We start from the raw sequence: 18,563 nt of genomic DNA on the forward strand, positions 1-18,563 counted from the left end.
GATGCTAACCAGTCACCTGGATGTCATTGGTACTAAGTGTCTTTGATCCTTGGGTACTGTTGGAATGACTTCATATCAAACAAGTGGTTCCTGAGAGACACTTGGATGAGGATGAGGAGTATCACTTGCATTGTGAGGGAGTGTCAGCTCCAGCATTTTGGCCATGTGTCCTGTTTCTCTGTGCATGATCCAGCATGCAGGTGCCTGAGTGTTGAGGACCCCAGTAGCTGAGAAGGCCAAGAGTACGCCCACGTGTCACCTGGTTATTATTTTAGAGATGTGAGAATAGGACCAGTTGTCTGCCTGGGTGGTTGTTAAAATGTTAAAATCTTTAACAGTGGTTTCCATCCATGACACGGGGCAGTTCCATGGTGCTGTGGATGCGGCAGAGTGCAGCACCAGCACATGGTCTCAGACTTGATTTGACCCTCAGAAGCATGTTGTTCAGCTTTAACTTTTCTTTTTTCTCTCTGCGCTTTTCCGCAGTGTATTCAGAGGTTTCCAGTCTTGCTACTGTTTAGCTCTCAGTACCGTATTTTCTGCACCATAAGGCGCACTGGATTATAAAGCGCGCCCTCAATTAGCGGGTACTTAACCCTTACAAAAGGCGCACGCTAAAACATATAGTCTACAAAAAAAAAAAGGTCACGAAAGCAAAACAGTGAGTTTATTTGAACTTTTTAACAACTTTGAACTACCGGTATTTAACAATATGGTACTCACATTGTTTTTTATTTTAGTTCTGTCACAAATCCATCGAAGTCCTCATCTTCTGTGTCTGAATTGAACAGCTGGGCAATTTCGCCATCAAACATGCCAGGTTCCCGCTAATCATCGCTATCGTTTTTGCCTTCAGCTGAATGGTGACTGTAGAGACGCTTCTCCTGGCTGTTCTTTGTTCAGTGACCCATTGCTCGAGTTGGTCTTCTAGCTGTGGCCACCTCGCTTTGTTTCTGCGGAAACTCCGTTTGGTCTTTTTAACTTGGTGCAGTTCATTTTCTTGTTTCCTCTCACAGCTGATCTATTCCCATGAACAGCCGCGTAACTGATAGCCTGCAGTTTGAATTGTGCCTCGTAAGCGTGTCTCTTCACTGGCGCCATTTTCTGGGGTCCTTAGACAAACAAATGTTGTTTTGCAGGATACCTGTAGTATACGGTAACTACCAGAGGAGTGGCGGAGGTAAGTGTACGTACCACGGACTCACGGACTCTTCTCTGATTGGTTTATCGCTGGCAGCGTACATATTCTACGCTACCAGCGTACGTACTTTACGTATTACGTAATGTTCTCCGATTGGTTTATCCCTGCCAGGGTACGTACTCTACACTGCCAGCGTACGTACTTTATGTATTACGTCCCTGTGTCAGCGGGAAATGGTCCGATATTCCGACAGTCAAAGACAACGTCGGCCGTTTTTACAGATTTTAGAATTCAGTGCGCACATAAGGCGCTTTGCTACTGTAATTTGTTTACAGACATATGTACCATATGCATAGTATACATTAATGTTATACCTGTACTTACTGGTAACTGAGTTCTTTCCCCTGTTACTGTTCCTTTCAAAAGTCACACTGAATAATTGTTTCATGCAGATCTGATTTATCCTTAGCACTCTGTCAATTGTACATATAGAAACAGATTAAATGTTCTCAAACGCATTGTCGTGCTCTAGCCGTCTGTATCTCCTCCAGTCTAATAGCATTTAGGGATGGGACCGGTCCGATCCTGAATCGGTATTGGAACCCGATACTGGCGTAATTCACGTATCGGAAAATACTGATCCAACCTGCACATTTTCCGATACCGGAGAAGAGCCACTGTGAATCCTCTCAACTGTTGTTTGCTCTCTGCTTATTTACTGCCAAGCGGAGGGGGGAGGTTTTCTGAAGCCGGGCTGTTTGAGAGAGCTCTCTTCTGCAGTGTTCTAGCTGCGGTTAGCGGCAAATTTCTGCTCGGCTCTTCGGTTCAAATTGTCTGTTTGTTGAGCACAGATTTTCCGAAAAATTAACTGAATTGTTGCTGAAAATGTGTACTAAAAAGTTAGCTGCTTTACTGTCCCAAGGCTGTGAAACGCCAGCTCAGCATGCAGCTGAGGAGGAGAGCAAACAGCGATTCTGTTCACTGAAAGAGAAAAGGTTTCCATTAAAATCCTGTGTGTGAGCACTGATGATGATACATTTATTTTACAGTTGAAAGGCTTCGTGTTTCCAAAAGTCTGAAGTTTGCGCAGCACGAAAATTGCTGTTTTTGAGAGGAAGAAAAAGAGAGACAGAGGGAGCGAGAAAGCGAGCGATTAAGATTAAGCGAGAGAGAGCAAGCAAAAGTGAGAAAGAGAGAGAGCGAACGAGAGATACTGTAGACAGACAGAGAGAGAGGGAGACAGGCAGAGAGAGAAAGAGTGCTGTCTTTTCTCTTTAAGTCTGTATAAATAAGGCTATAAAAGTCTATAAAAAAATGAAAGTACTTAATTCTTTCACCAAAACATCAAATCTAGGCTTCCATCTTAAGTAGACCTTCTGGCAAATTGTAGCTCAACTTTCAGGTCTCCTTTTTAAGAAAATCAACAATAATGATAATAATAATATTAAAGCAAACAGAGGTCTGGTATCGGATTGAATAAGTATCGGTATCGGCAGATATCCAAATTCAGGTATCGGAATCGGATCGGAAGTGAAAAATTGTGGATCGGTGTATCCCTAATAGCATTATTTACAATCACCTTTGCACAAATGGTTTTCTCTTGTTGAGGAGTTAAAGGGCCCCTCTTCCACATCTGTGACGTGGCCTTGCAATCCTATGTGGTGCAGAGTAAAATTACAGTAACGTACAGTAAATGTGAGATATACTGCAGTAAATCATATTACATACAGTACTACTTTAAAATAGTACAGTACCTTAAATTGTACTGTAAGTAGGTTCCAGCACTGTAAGTACACTAAATGAGCAAAGTAAAATGTGAAAAGTGACAAAATAGACTTCTTGTTCCAAGCTTTATGACACATTACAATTACAGTTTACAGTGCAGGACAGATTACAGTATAGTCTTGAATTACTGAACAAACCTGTTTTCCCAATGAAATGTTTGAATAATTGAGTTTACAGTGGTCCTCCTAATATTTGGCTGCACCCTTCGACCAGTCTCAACCATTGTAAGACCATGACTGACTACACAGTAAACTGTGCTGAGTAAAATTTACTCTGCTGGGAAAACATTTAGTCCCAGTCCAAATACAGTTAAATATAGTCTACCACAGGCCTAAATCAATTCAACATAGTGTAAAATCAGCACTTATTGGAGTAGAACCACTTGAATTGACTAGACAGTGTCGCTGACCGAACGGTCCGCCCTAAGCATGCGTCATCAGCCGCGATTCACCGATTATCACCTTGTTTCCGCTTCAAACTGCACTCCAGTCATCATCTGTCGCAGCGACAGATATCTGAAGCTTTTGTACAACAATCATTTCCACATAAATTCAGCATTATTTCATCAGAAAAGGCAGGGGAAGCGATCAGAGTGCCACAGCTACACGTGCTGCTAGCTGTTGCATTCACGGAGCGTCTGTCAAGCGTCACCAATATTGTCTTGTTTCTGCTTAAAACTGACTTTAGAATGATTTAAGATGTTTTACCTTGTCATCTGATGCTTAATAATCACATTAATCCATTTGATCGCTTTGAGTGAAGAAAGTCTGTCCTCTGCTGAGCTCAGAAATGACACATGTGGAGTGGAGGCAGGGTGGAGCACGGGACAGTTCGGTCTGCAACAACGGTAGAGCTGAGTTCACTCTACAATCGTGTTTTTTACTTTTACTCAGCAAAATTTACTGTGTACATGGTCCACAGTCATAACCCTATTTTAATCAAGAACAGGCCTTTGTACTTGGCCTCTTCTTCCTCTGTTTTGTCGCTTTCCTCCCTGCATCCTCACCCCTTTTCTACGACACTGTCCTATTTCTGTCACAGTATTGTAAAAATGTTACGCACTCTGCTGTGTTCATATGTGGTCACTGGCTACATTTAATGCGCCACACAGCCGTCCTTATTAGTTAAAGTTCAGACTCACCTGAGACCAGTAGATCAATTTAGGAGACATCTCCGGAAAAAAATGTGAAAGAAATATATAAAAAATGCGTGAAAGATTTTGACACCTAGTTCAACACTTTTTACATGTAATGACTCAAGTAATGAAACAAGGACTGTTAGTTTTATAGGGGACAACACGGGGGATTAGTGGTTTGCACTGTTGCCTCACAGTAAGAATATCACAGGATTGATTCCCACCTGTGGCCTTTTTGTGTGCAGTTTGCGTGTTCTTCCCATGTTATCTCTGGGTGCTCTGCCTTCCTCCCACATCCAAAGACATGCAAATTAGGTGGATTGGAATCTTTAAATTGTCGTAGGTGTGCATGCGGTTATGAATGTGTTTGTCTATATGTGGCCCTACAACAGACTGGTGTTCTGTCCAGGGTGTACCCCGCCTCACGCCCTGTGACTGCTAGGATAGGCTCCAGCTCAGCGACCTGATCTTTGTTCAAAATAATGAGCAATTGTACGTGACTAGAGTTTGTGGAGGTTGAATGAGTAGTTTTGAGAATTTCACTTCTGTTCTTGGAAATGCACCAAAATCACTGAGAAAAAAGTGTAATGTGAAAAATGTTTTAATAATTGAGATCATATTGTCAGATCATTCAGTTACAGTGCCTTTGCCTGAATGTGGTGCCCTCTGCACTCTTAAACAATGTCCACATTGTTCATCTCAGCTATGCGCACAAGTGTAACAATTCTTTCAGACACTGTGGGTAAACACACTAGTGGTCATCCATCATCAGTTAGTTGATGTCAGTGCACACCGAATTAGTCAGTGTTGCCGGCAGAACGCCACGTGATCTTTGTTTTAGAACTAGTATAATATTGTTGTAATAAGGGGGTGTGGCCAAGTACTTAGTGCATTTGGTTTGAGTGTGGGAGGTTTCCGGTTCAACTCCACACCTCTGCACAGTAAATTAGACACAGTAAACCAATGAACAGTGCAAAGTTGAAAGAGGCTGTAAAATCCAGTGTGTATCTGGTTTTCACTGGATTGCAATGTGTGTGTGTTTTTTTTCCATAGCACATACAAAAGTGTTGATATGGCCAGTTATTGTTTGATACATAATCTTCATTCTATGGTCACAAAAAGTAGAAATTGGTTCACATGTAATATTTTTTTCTCTGCCACACTGTCTTCTTAATATTTGTCGTTTCTTTCTCAACTTAATAGTCGTATAATCTTCAAACAAAGTACTATATTTCTTTTTCTATGAATCCTTACACAGTTATACATTATAGCAAAGTTTGGTCCTAATACGTAACCTTCTGGAACTCCGCACAAGTATCTGTAAACTTTATTTTTTGTACGGTCTGTGCACATTGTTGTCTGTTGTTATTGTAATTTGTAAAAACTAAACACAACCTTTCTTATAATATTGTGGCAATCCATTATATTCTTATTTTGTGTTTGCTTGTTACATTCAGTTGGTCCAGAAAATGTTAATCTGATGCTTTCTCCATCACAACTATACCACTGGGAAGGATCAGATGTCACCTTGTCCTGTGCGGCTGATTCCAAACCAAATGCCCAGTTTGACTGGTATCTGAATGGAGAGACACTGTCTCATTCTGGACCAGAACTCAGACTGAACAACATCCAGCTGCATCAGAGTGGAAACTACAGCTGTCGGGCCTTCAATGAACAAACTCAGAGATATCAAACATCTCCAGCTTCAGCCATCCATGTCTTAGGTAAATCTGATTTTTTTTTCTTTTCAGTGATATTGGTAAAGAGCACATTTACAGGTTTTTTTTTTTTTTTTTTTTGATTGCTAACAAGCATTGGTCAAAACAGAAGTCCATGTGGACCAAACTGTGAATCACTTTTTAGTGCTTTCACACAAAATCCATTCAGTGACCACAGTCACCAAAATCCATGAACTCTTTTCTCAGTTACTAGTTCACCGCCTGCAAAACACTATACTTTTACAGCACGTTTTTCAAATGCTAACACACTTTGTTCAAAACAGTTTAAAACACAATCAAAGCAGAATGATGGGAAAAAAACATGGGGAATTTCTGCTGCAGGTAAGATGTTTGTCCAATTACTAACGAAGCAGACATACATAACTATGCATAACGTGCTGTAAATCTGTGAATTTCCTTTACTTTAGATGGTCATGGAGATGGAGGCCAGACCAACTCCACATGAATTTGTATATGTGGATGAAGCAAGATTTAACCTGGAAAAAACAAGACTCATGAAGAAAAGTCACCAGGCAGCGAGCAACAGTTGATGTACCAGGCCAGTGAGGAGCAAATATTAGGATGTGTGCAGCCTCTATATGGTTTGCTTTGACGTAAACCTCTTATTGGTCCATACAACATGAGAGGCTCATTTCTTTTGTAGACGACCTCCATATTCAACTTGCGCCAGCAGGGGAGATAGGTCAAGGGGCAACAAATACAACATTTGTTGTTGTGTGGGATAACGTGGCATTCCACCACTCTGCTGCAGTGACTGTGTGGTTCCCTGCACATCCCAGGATGCCTATGCTCTTTTTTTCTTCATACTCGCCCTTCTTGAACCCCACTGAAGAATTTTTTTTAAGCATGGAGGTGGAAAGTTTATCATCACTCTCCACACAACCAGCTCTCTTTGCTGGATGCAGTGAATTCTGGGTGTGGAGATATTTCTCCCAAAGCCTGCCAGGGGTGGATCAGACTCTCAGAAAGGTTCTACCCACAGTTCATTGCCAGAGAAGACATAAGATGTGACGTGGATGAAAATGTGGCCAAATGCAGACGACAGGGTGTGAATGTTACAGTATACATGTGTTGTTTTTTTTAAGTTTAATCTCTTGATTTGTATTCTACCCCTACAATTCTAAGTTTCTGCATTTTTGTTTACTGTCCCGAAGTACCTATGCAAAAGCACAGAGAAAATAAATGTTCTTGAAGTAAATTGCTGCATTCCTGATTCATTCTTCTTTCAATATATTACAGTGTGTACAATAATTTCGAAGACTCAAAGTGCAAAGATCTTATGTTATAATACATTCTGAATCATCTAAACAAAATCATTGAAATTTGAAAGTTAAAGTTATTTTATGAAGTGCTCTCTGTTGTTAGTATTTTGTAGTTCAGTGTGCTAAGAGTGACTGTTTTTTTCCAAAGTGAGACTATTTGCTGGTGTTGTGGTTGAATGAGCTTATTTTGAGATGTGTATGAAGTGTTTTATTGGTGAGGAACAGCTTTGGGGAGAAGATTAACTATTTATCTGAGATGCCTGATGGAAATGCAGACTGTGTTCAGGTTTTGAACACATGACTTCAGCTTCAACCAATGCTTGTTAACAATAATAATAAAAAAAACTGTAATCACTGTACAAAAGCATGATTTTACTTGAAGGAAATGAAAGGGATCACCATGGCTCTTGATGATGATCTGGCCCTTGACTTTTCATACACAGTTGTGTCTGATTGTCCATATTGTCCATATTGGGGGAGGAATAGTACAGTGCAGCACCGTATTAAATATTTAATTTAAATATTTTTGTCATTTTGTAATATTCAGCAATAGACACTGGTCCAACATCGCTTCCACCTGGTGCCATTGCTGGAATAACAATCGCATGTTTACTTCTTGTTGGAGTTGTTGGTGGTGGTGTAGGATTCTACTTTTTAAAAAAAAGGTAAGTAGAAATTTTGCTCGGTCATAAGGTGAATTGTTTTTTTGCAACATTGCTAATCCCATGCATATAATGTGCCCTCTGTGTGTGTGTGTGTGTGTGTGTGTGTGTGTGCGTGCATGCGTGCGCGTGCATGCGAGTGAGAGAGCAGGTCATATATGAGTAAAGAGGCAGAGTGAGGGTAAGAATTGTGTATAACCTGGGTGAGACAAATGAAGCCAGTGCCACAGACCAAACAGTCCCCGACTAAAAATTGGTCCGCCCTGCTTTCACTGCACATGCGTCATGTGGGACCACAGCAGCACGTCTGAGACTGAGACACGTCTGGCTGCTAGCTGTTGTGGAGGGCTGTGTCTGTGATTTGGAGTATTTTATTCCCAACACCTGGAATGGCTTATTATGTCCCAGCAGATCTTCAAAGACATCCCTGCTGCAATTTTCTGACTGAATGATGCTCTTGTCTTATTTGATGTTGTATGCAAATAGTGTTACTACTTTTAGTAGCTGTTGGTAGCCTGATCTGTTAAGACGTGTTAATGTACAATTCCTCAGCAAATAAGCAGCTCCTAATGGTGCATTTACACACGAGCAAGACGCGTTACGAATGTCATTTTTCTGTCATTCGTGACACATTCCTGGCATTCTTAACGTGACTTAACGCATCTGAATAGGTTTCTTAATAGTGCGTGTTGGTGCGTGATATTCTTGATATTCGTGGAGCATGTTTTTGCCTGTGAAAAAATCTTCCACGAATGTCACACACCATCCTTATTTCGTCTCACGTTGTGGAGGTCGCAACTGAGCGTATTGATCCATCTTGATGAGTAGTGATCCTTAATAGAACGTGACAGCATTCATAGTGGTTCCTGTGATGGTTCTTGGAGCCCAGACTGTCACGTGTTATTATGAAGTGACACGGAAACTGTTTTGACACGACTTGTAATGCGGCATCACATTTCACTGCGCGCCACGACGAATCAGTTTTCTGTCACGTGCGCACACTTAAACTTGGCTCCACAGCGTTCAGTTTGATGCAGTATGCCGAAGAGGAACAGTGACGCAAAGTCAGCCCGTTCTACAGTTCCTGCTGAAGCTCCTCAGGACGCTCCTGCAGGTGTTCCACCTGCTGTTGTAACCGATGAGCGGGAGAACGAGTCTGAGCCAGAGAAGCGAAGGGAGACTCACGTGCAGCCAGACATCTCTGCACCTCCTCCAGTCCGGTGGAGGAAGAAGCGCGCGCACAATTAAACCCGGCTGCACCGCATTCAGTTTGATTGCTGACACCAAGTCGGCTAAAAGTCTCATTTCAGTGCTCTTCAGCGGGCTCCTGCAGGTGTTCCACCTGCTGCATGTCCCTGATGTTTGGGAAAACGCGCGAGACGAGAGCCGCATGAAGCCACACATCTGGCTCTGTCCGTCTCCTCCTCCTCCTCTCTGCACCACTCCATGGCACAGAGTTCTTCTGAAAAACTGGAGTGATCTGAATTGTTAGCAATGGTTGGATGAATATGGGTGTGTGTGTGGAGACAGTTCACCTCGTTCACAACATGGCAGAACTTAACAATGTGCTGTTGTGCGCAATAGCGCGCAACAGTGCGGAACATTATTCTTGACCGTGCGTAATGGTTCCTGATAATTCTCCAGCAACATGTGCCATTAATCGTAATGCGTGGTAACAGTTAGCAACAGTTCCTGAGGACACCTGATGCCTCTGCCCGAAATCATCACATTCGTGATCAGCGGCCAAGAATGTGTACTTCATGGCATTCGTGACTTGTCGTCATTATGTGTAAACGCAGCATAACTTGTAATGTCAATACCAAAGCAAATCGCAGAAATCAGAAATTTACCTTGTCATCTGATGGCTAATAATCCCATTAATCCATTTGATTGCTTTGGATGAAGAAACGCTGTTTTAGACGAGCGGCAGAGCTCCGAAATGACGCACGCACAGATGCAAAAGGCGGACTGATTTTTTTGGGGCGGACCGATTTTTAGGGGCAGACTGTTCGGTCTGCGACACCGGGTCTCTATAGAAAAACAGTAGGTGTCATCACAAGCTTTGTCCAGTATACACACAGTCTTTGAGCAGCAGTAATCAAGAGAGCAGACAGAAGAAGGTTTCAAAGACAGGCGCAAGTTCACAAACTTTAGGTGATTAGAACAGTTAGTCTAAACCCAGGAGGCATGGGGGACAAGTAAGAACTGAGCTGAAGGCAAATTGATGGTCGACAACAATGAATCACAAAAAGAATAATAGTGTATAAAAAGCACACAACATTTATGTATCTGTGTGTGTAAAGGGGTGGAGCATGGGTAAGGGGCCAACGCATATATGGGTCTTAAAGAGATGGACCATGTGTGAGACTGTTAATGACCTGGACAGGATGACAATAAAAACCCAAACACCAACAAGCTCAGCATACAGTCTAGGCTCTGTTTGGGTGTAAAAAAAAAAAAAAAAAAAAAAAAAAATTAGTCATATGTTTGTGGGCCGAGTGTGTGTGTGTGTGTGTGTGTGTGTGTGTGTTTGGTGTTTTTTAAATAATGGTTTAGTTTTATTGTGGGCGTTCAACATTATGACCCGCTTATTTCCTCAGTAATCATGAATTAACTGGATCTAATGTCATGAAGCTACTGATAACTGCTACAAATGCGAACACTGTCAGCATCTAATATTACATGAAACAATAATTCCACTTGACGCAAATATGGTGCACACACAACTTTGATCTGTTCAGAGAATTAACCACATAACAGGCCAAGTCATCTTATTACAGGTATTTGAAATAATATACTAAACAAACAAACAAGAAAAGACAGTCCTTCACCGTAGCTGTAGCCTGAGCTCGCCTCTGGACAACCACAGCTACAACACAGGAGGGGGGCACCAACACACAAGGGGTCACGGCAAGAACATATCCCCCTAATGTGTTAGGAGAACTGAGCTTTGTTGCATACATGATGATAATCATTTTTGCCTGTTTTTGTTGGTGATGCATTCATGTTCTCCAGCAATGAAGTAACACAGGGTGTATTTAAAAAGAAATACCAAATACATTTGGTTGCAGTGTAAGATTGGAAATGTGGTCCAAAGGGGAAAATAAATTTGTCCAAAGATTTAAATAGAAGAAGAAAAAAAAAACATCATTGCCTCAAACAACCAGCAGAGGAGAAGCAAATATGAGCTGATTGCTGCTGTCTGTGTGTTTGTGAGTATGCAAGAAGTATAGCTTTAGAGCTTGTATAATTTGTGTTAAGATGTCCCTTGAGACAGGTTGGGCAGATTTTAGTGTTGTTTTGGATTTACTTAAAAACAAATTATTTTGTCACTCTTCAGTATTTTTGCCTTTTGAGGTCACAAAGGTCTGATATAATCTGTTGGTTGGTAGAAGGAATAAGAGTTAGGTATAGATATGCAATCCTTGGAGAGTGCTTTTGTAGTTTTTACTGAATCCATGTTCAGCGGGATGTTCAGTGTATACCCTGCTTCCCAGCCAATACATGATGGGACATGATCCAGCACCCCCGCAACTGCTAGTACAATAAACAGCCAAACTGGATGGATGGATGGATGGATGGATGGGAAATAGTTTGGGAGAAGCAGTTTATGAATACATCAACTGAAAATATACCTGGACTAAACATAAATCAAGACTAAATAAAAGGACAGATGTATAAATACAAGTAAAACATTATAAATAAAGGCCTAATGATATAAATATGTGTCTAAATATATAAACACATACAGTAGTGTTCAGAATAATAGGAATGCTATGTGACTAAAAAGATTAATCCAGGTTTTGAGTATATTTCTTATTGTTACATGGGAAACAAGGTATAAACACATACAGTAGTGTTCAGAATAATAAGAGTGCTATGTGACTAAAAAGATTAATCCAGGTTTTGAGTATATTTCTTATTGTTACATGGGAAACAAGGTATAAACACATACAGTAGTGTTCAGAATAATAGTAGTGCTATGTGACTAAAAAGATGAATCCAGGTTTTGAGTATATTTCTTATTGTTACATGGGAAACAAGGTACCAGTAGATTCAGTAGATTCTCACAAATCCAACAAGACCAAGCATTCATGATATGCACACTCTTAAGGCTATGAAACTGGGCTATTAGTAAAAAAAAAGTAGAAAAGGGGGTGTTCACAATAATAGTAGCATCTGCTGTTGATGCTACAAACTCAAAACTATTATGTTCAAACTGCTTTTTTAGTAATCCTGTGAATCACTAAACTAGTATTTAGTTGTATAACCACAGTTTTTCATGATTTCTTCACATCTGCGAGGCATTAATTTTGTTGGTTTGGAACCAAGATTTTGTTCGTGTGCTAGTGTGCTTGGGGTCTTTGTCTTGTTGAGACACCCATTTCAAGGGCATGGCCTCTTCAGCATAAGGCAACATGACCTCTTCACTTGACCTCTTCTTTTGACATATCCAAACTGATCCATGATACCTGGTATGCGATATATACGCCCAACACCATAGTAGGAGAAACATGCCCATATCATGATGCTTGCACCACCATGCTTCACTCTGTTCACTGTGAACTGTGGCTTGAATTCAGAGTTTGGGGTTGGAGTTGGAGTTTCGTCTCACAAACTGTCTGCGGCCCTTGGACCCAAAAAGAACAATTTTACTGTCATCAGTCCAAAAAAATATTCCTCCATTTCTCTTTAGGCCAGTTGATGTGTTCTTTGGCAAATTGTAACCTCTTCTGCACATGTCTTTTATTTAACAGAGGGACTTTGCGGGGGATTCTTGCAAATAAATTAGCTTCACACAGGCGTGTTCTAACTGTCACAGCACTTACAGGTAACTCCAGACTGTCTTTGATCATCCTGGAGCTGATCAATGGGTGAGCCTTTGCCATTCTGGTTATTCTTCTGTCCATTTTGATGGTTGTTTTCCGTTTTCTTGCACGCGTCTCTGTTTTTTTTGTCCATTTTAAAGCATTGGAGATCATTGTAGATGAACAGCCTATAATTTTTTGCACCTGCGTATAAGTTTTCCCCTCTCCAATCAACGTTTTAATCAAACTACGCTGTTCTTCTGAACACCGTCTTGAATGTCCCATTTTCCTCAGGCTTTCAAAGAGAAAAGCATGTTCAACAGGTGCTGGCTTCATCCTTAAATAGGGGACACCTGATTCACACCTGTTTGTTCCACAAAATTGACGAACTCACTGACTGAATGCCACACTACTATTATTGTGAACACCCCCTTTTCTACTTTTTTTTTTACTAATAGCCCAATTTCATAGCCTTAAGAGTGTGCATATCATGAATGCTTGGTCTTGTTGGATTTGTGAGAATCTACTGAATCTACTGGTACCTTGTTTCCCATGTAACAATAAGAAATATACTCAAAACCTGGATTCATCTTTTTAGTCACATAGCACTACTATTATTCTGAACACTACTGTATACTAAAGTATGAATAAAAGTTTAAATAAAAGATAAAAATCAGGGGTCTTCACTGGATAGTGGTCTTATCAAAGTACCAGTATAACACATTTGGTATGAGTACTGATAATCCCATCCCCATATTTTCAGTGGGTCAGGGCTGGATGTGGTGAGCCGTTAGTCCACTGCTCAGAGTTAGAAAAACCGTTTACGTCATCTTTCTGTGTCTCACACAGTGGTTGCAACATGAGGAACAAGCTAGCACATCCACAGTGAATTTTATCAACATATTTACACTTTGTTTTCTTTCAGCCTCGGTGTACATCATATGGCTGTGTTAGCATGGAGCAGACAAGAGCTAAAGACAGTGAACAGCAGACCAAACATGGGGAGTTAAAAAAAAACTACAAACTAGGAATCCTAACATTTTTGTTTGCTTTTTCCTCTAAATAGTCTGATTCTGAGGATGGCATGAGGTAATCAGGTGTAAATATGATATAGTTATAGTAAATACTGTATATCACAATACTATAATTTGCAATATTTATTGTTTTTTTTTAAACAGTATCTAAGCTTGGGCATAACTGGATCTGTTTGGGGTTCTAGCTTTAAAATTAGGTCAATTACAGTTAGAAAAGACATAAATATGAAAATGATCTTGGGGTCTTGGGGTTCATAATCTTATTAAACAAAAATATAGGTTGTGAGGGCAATTTGGGTTAGGGTATAGGGAAAGAAAAGGTGAAAATGTGCCAAAGAAAATGCTAATACAACACACATTAAGTAGTATAATTAAAGTATTAAAAACTGGGTTACACTTTAACACCATACAAATAATTTATGAATGCATCCAAAAACATTTTTAAAAACAGTATTAAGCATATAAATGTAAAAATATTGTGAAATGTATTGAGTATCATAAGTCCAATGCTTCATATCGTATTTTGATAAACAATATAGAGCCCTAATAAAAATAATCTACTTATTTAGACATTTATGTATTCGTCATAATTCTTGTTTGGTCCTTCATAGACTGTAGCATTTAAATGAGAAATTCCAAAACAGTGTAATCCTAGTTCATTCACTTGTGTTTTAATATACACACTACATACTGACACATTCCACTTTTAAGATCACTTTTAAGACTAGTAGCATCTTGAAGATGGCCTTTGTAGGCTTGCCATCTTCTAACTTTACACTCTGTTGTAGTGTATTTCTTGGTTACTTGAGAGTTTTTAATCACTGTTCTTCATTAAACACTGTGTTTAAATGTTGGATCAAACCTTCATGTAAAGGCCCAGTCACACGGCACTTAACGAAGGGCAACAAAACTCAAATGAAACAAGAAATCTGGACTTTCGTTGACTTTCATTGGCATCGTTTAACCTTCGCTCAGCTTCATTCCTGCAACTGGTGCTTTGTCAAGATTTTTAAACAGTTGAAAAATTTGAGCGAATGCTGCTGAAAACCTCAATTCGTTTTTCTGTCGTTCTTGACGGTTTCTTATCATTAGTTTAGTTTTTGTAACGTTAGCGTTTTGTTTGACTTCGTTCAACCTCACAAGTCCAGCGTATTGAATGAACGCAACGACATCTGAACAAATCAATAACTAAAGTCTTGACCAGCTGAATGTTTTCATACAGTAACAGTAGCATTAAGAATGTTTTATCAACGATGTACGGATGTTTCAAACATTTGTGGCTCGCCTGCGTGTGGGTGTGGCCTTCGTCTGACACGGACAGAGCTGTCATTCACGTGACCGTGAACGTTTTGTTTAAAGCATCAAGGTCAACGTTAGCTTTGTTTTTGTTTCGTTCCTTTTTCTTTATTTTTTTTTTAATTGGCACTTTCCATAAAGTCCCAACTTTTTGGATTTGGGGTTGTAATTTTACAAAATAATGTCAGTTGATGTTTATGGCTTTATTGTCAACTTATTGTTACTGGGATGGACGAGCTCACTCACCTACTTGTGTATGTTTTTGCTGTCCAAACTCTACGCTGTTACCAGTCCAAGGCATGTGTTGGGCTAAATTAACATATTCACCAGTATGTATACGGTATTTAAAATGGTCAATTGCGGTTTATGTTACCATGCTGTCTGCTATTATGCCAGGCTGTTGTGTTGAGAAATATTAGATAACACTCTTGAATGTGTAACTCCCTTCATACTTCTCTCAACAGAGGCTCTTCTAAAAGAAGTACTTCTGAAAACACACGTAAGTTTATGACTAACTTCTTAATTTGAGAGTTTAAAAACGAAAGTCGATAAATGCATGAATGTGTTGCATGTATGTGTGTATTTGCTTAAATCTTTGTGGTCAAACTTTGTTCTATTTTAAAGGACGTGGCGGAGTGAACAACAGAGCAGAAGGAGAGGTAAATTCTTTCTTTTCCTCACTCACCCTATGTATCGTAATTAAGTGTTTTTCCATTATACATTATAGTGTGTATGTTTTAGTCAGAAAACCCTTATGTGTACATACGCATGTACTCACAGCATGTAAGAAACAAGTTAAATAATAAGTGCATTTTATACAATGCTGGTTTCATTTAAAAATTGTCAGCAGTCAAGACTGAATGTTACAGTTTCCTTTGGCATTTTCTTTGTTATAATGACATTCTGTGTCCAAAAACCTCAGAATCAAATTTATTGCCAAGCAAGTTCTTACATACAATGAATTTAATCTGGTGTCATTGGTGCATAAACAACAATAAAAGAAAATACTTCTGCAAGAAGTAATAGGTGCATAAACAACAATTAAAAAAGGAAAAATGTTGCACAGAAAAGAAAGATCCAGACGGATGTAAAAGATGGACTAAAATTGTAAGTTTCTTGCACACATTTATTTTGTCAATATCCTGAAACTGTGCCGAATTATAATGTGGCTGATGACGCCATTTTTGTGCATCGGCTTATGACTGTAATGTCGCGCCATGAATGACGTGGTGCGTAATATTGTAATATTGACATGTTCTATAAACAAACTGCATGCATGCACATATCACTGTATGTCTGTCAACTTATCAAAACAAACGTGACACCAAAGAAGTTATATGCGAGACCCACCTTCACTGTCGTCATTATGAAGCCGATGGAGTAGCGATTTCTCATCCCTGCTTAGCAAATATTCTGCAATATCCACAGTTTCAGTCTCTGGACTTCGTCTATCCATCCATCAGTTGCCTTCAAGTGGTCAGAAATTTGTTTGTCTCCAACTGTCAACAAGGACCAGTCATTTTCGACAGCAGCTCTCTCTTCGGCACTAACGGTAGTTTCTGTAACAATGCAGCACATGCAAGCACAGCCAGCTCTTCTTTCTGCTTCTATCCACTGTCGTACGTAGTCCTGGTTGTAACAGGCAATCCGCGGAGCTTACAAAAACACTTTAAATCGTCAACTTTCCAGCGGTTGAAATGATCCAAAACACAGCACTCCTCACTGCTTTCCGCCGCCATAGCTTGTGGGTTGGTAGTCGAACAATTTAGCCTACCCATAATGCACCGTGCGGCCTGAGATGCGCACTTCGCTTATTCTGATGTACCTCAGCCATCTGCCAGAGGGGAGGGTAACAAAAAGTTTGTGTTCTGGGTGAGAGGGACTAGCCATGATCTTCCTTGCTCACTTCAGGGCCCTGGAGGTGTACAGGTCCTGTAGAGATGGCAGATTGCAGTCAGTCACCTTCTCTGATGTGTGGATGATACGCTGCAGTCTGCTCCTGTCCTAAGCAGTGGCAGCAGCATACCAGACAAAGATGGAGGAGGAGATGATGGACTCAATGATAGCAGTGTATAGAGACTTAAAGTTGTACAGTCTTTAAAATGACACAAAACTGACAAAATTTAGCTGCTACTAAAATCCAAGCATTATAATGTAGGCTTACTTTTGTAGTATGTTGCAAAATTACAGCTCATTTTAATGAAGAGGACATATTTGCCTGGTTGGAATTTCATAGTGAATATTTTATGTACCTTTTAATGCCATCACCAGGAGGAAGTTCACGTGTGCTTGCATGAAATTATGAGATTACCTGGAATGCCTGATGCGCGTTCCTGGGGCATATGTGCTGTTATCTGTAAGATGTGTTGTAAATCACCTTAGATGTGTTATCTGTTTACAAAAACAGCATTTTTAGATTCAGAAGTGTTTATTTCTCATTAATGTTTACAAAATATGAGAAACATATTAGATTTACACTAAACAGATAAGCTGTTTCAGAGTGTTTCATTTTGTTCATTCTTCTCACATTTTGTTCAAGTGAGCAGCCAGCTGACATTGCACTGCCTCTCTTTACTCTGATTGGCTGTCACCGTGTGCTTCCCAGTATACCTCACGCAAGTCAGGGGAAGCCCCATGTGATCTGACTTTGCTATCAAATGTAGTTCATGGTGTCTATTTGCTTGAAATTTTTTTCCCTTGAGAGGAATACATATTGAATTAGTTCTAGACAACACAAACAGCCTATCCAGACCCTGTTCCAGACAGCCTATCCCAGCAGGCATAGAACATAAACATCCTAGTGGCAGTACACCTTTAAAATTCATTCTTTCACTTATAACAGAAAAAGCCCCCACAATCTACATTGACAATTGTCAACATTTTAGTGATACAAGTTTGAAGAAATATAATCAGCTTGGTGCATAAAAGTGCTATATAAATGCAGACCATTCAGAATTAGCAACTACCAAGGTCCGTCCCACCTAATGAAAGTAGTGGCTGCAAGGTGAGATGTAGGTGTTCCTTTGTCCTTTTCCAGTTTCAAGAGCAACATCTACCTTTCCAATGACTTCCTGAGCTCAATCAGAACTGTGTCTTTGTGTGGCCAAAGTATCAAACACATTGAAAGATCTCTGCAGTGACATTCAAGTCTCTGGGATCACAGATTTGACACGACTGTGAAGATCAAAGCCTGTCTTGAAAAGGTGACTTGATATGGTGTTTGGCAATAATAGGTTTGTAGAAGAACAAAGATTCAAGTGTTTAGAGTCATGGTGCTTCCAGTCTTACAGTTTGGTTATGAAAACTGGATTCTACACAGGGACTTGACACAGTGACTGGATGTCTTTGGTATTAGGCCTCTTCAAGGAATGCTTGGGTGTGGTTGAATCATTTCAGCCATACCCAGGGATTTGTGGATTCTACACAGGGACTTGACACAGTGACTGGATGTCTTTGGTATTAGGCCTCTTCAAGGAATCCTTGGGTATGGTTGAATCATTTCAGCCATACCCAGGGATTTGTGGATTCTACACAGGGACTTGACACAGTGACTGGATGTCTTTGGTATTAGGCCTCCTCAAGGAATCCTTGGGTATGGTTGAATCATTTCAGCCATACCCAGAGATTGTGTGATTGTGTCAAGATGAGGCATGCTACTTGCACTGAAAGTGAACATCAGTTATGACACAGTGATCATAATC

The 18,563-nt window shown here is 40.1% G+C and overlaps 1 protein-coding gene across 1 annotated transcript in view; it reads left to right on the forward strand.

The window, feature by feature from the left end:
• LOC117513756 (carcinoembryonic antigen-related cell adhesion molecule 1-like) overlaps positions 1 to 18,563 on the forward strand; it is a 150,148-nt gene that overhangs the window by 61,256 nt on the left and 70,329 nt on the right. The gene's annotated exons all lie outside the window — the stretch shown is intronic.

The sequence above is a fragment of the Thalassophryne amazonica genome, chromosome 7 (assembly GCF_902500255.1).
Source record: "Thalassophryne amazonica chromosome 7, fThaAma1.1, whole genome shotgun sequence".
Taxonomy (NCBI): Eukaryota; Metazoa; Chordata; class Actinopteri; order Batrachoidiformes; family Batrachoididae; genus Thalassophryne; species Thalassophryne amazonica.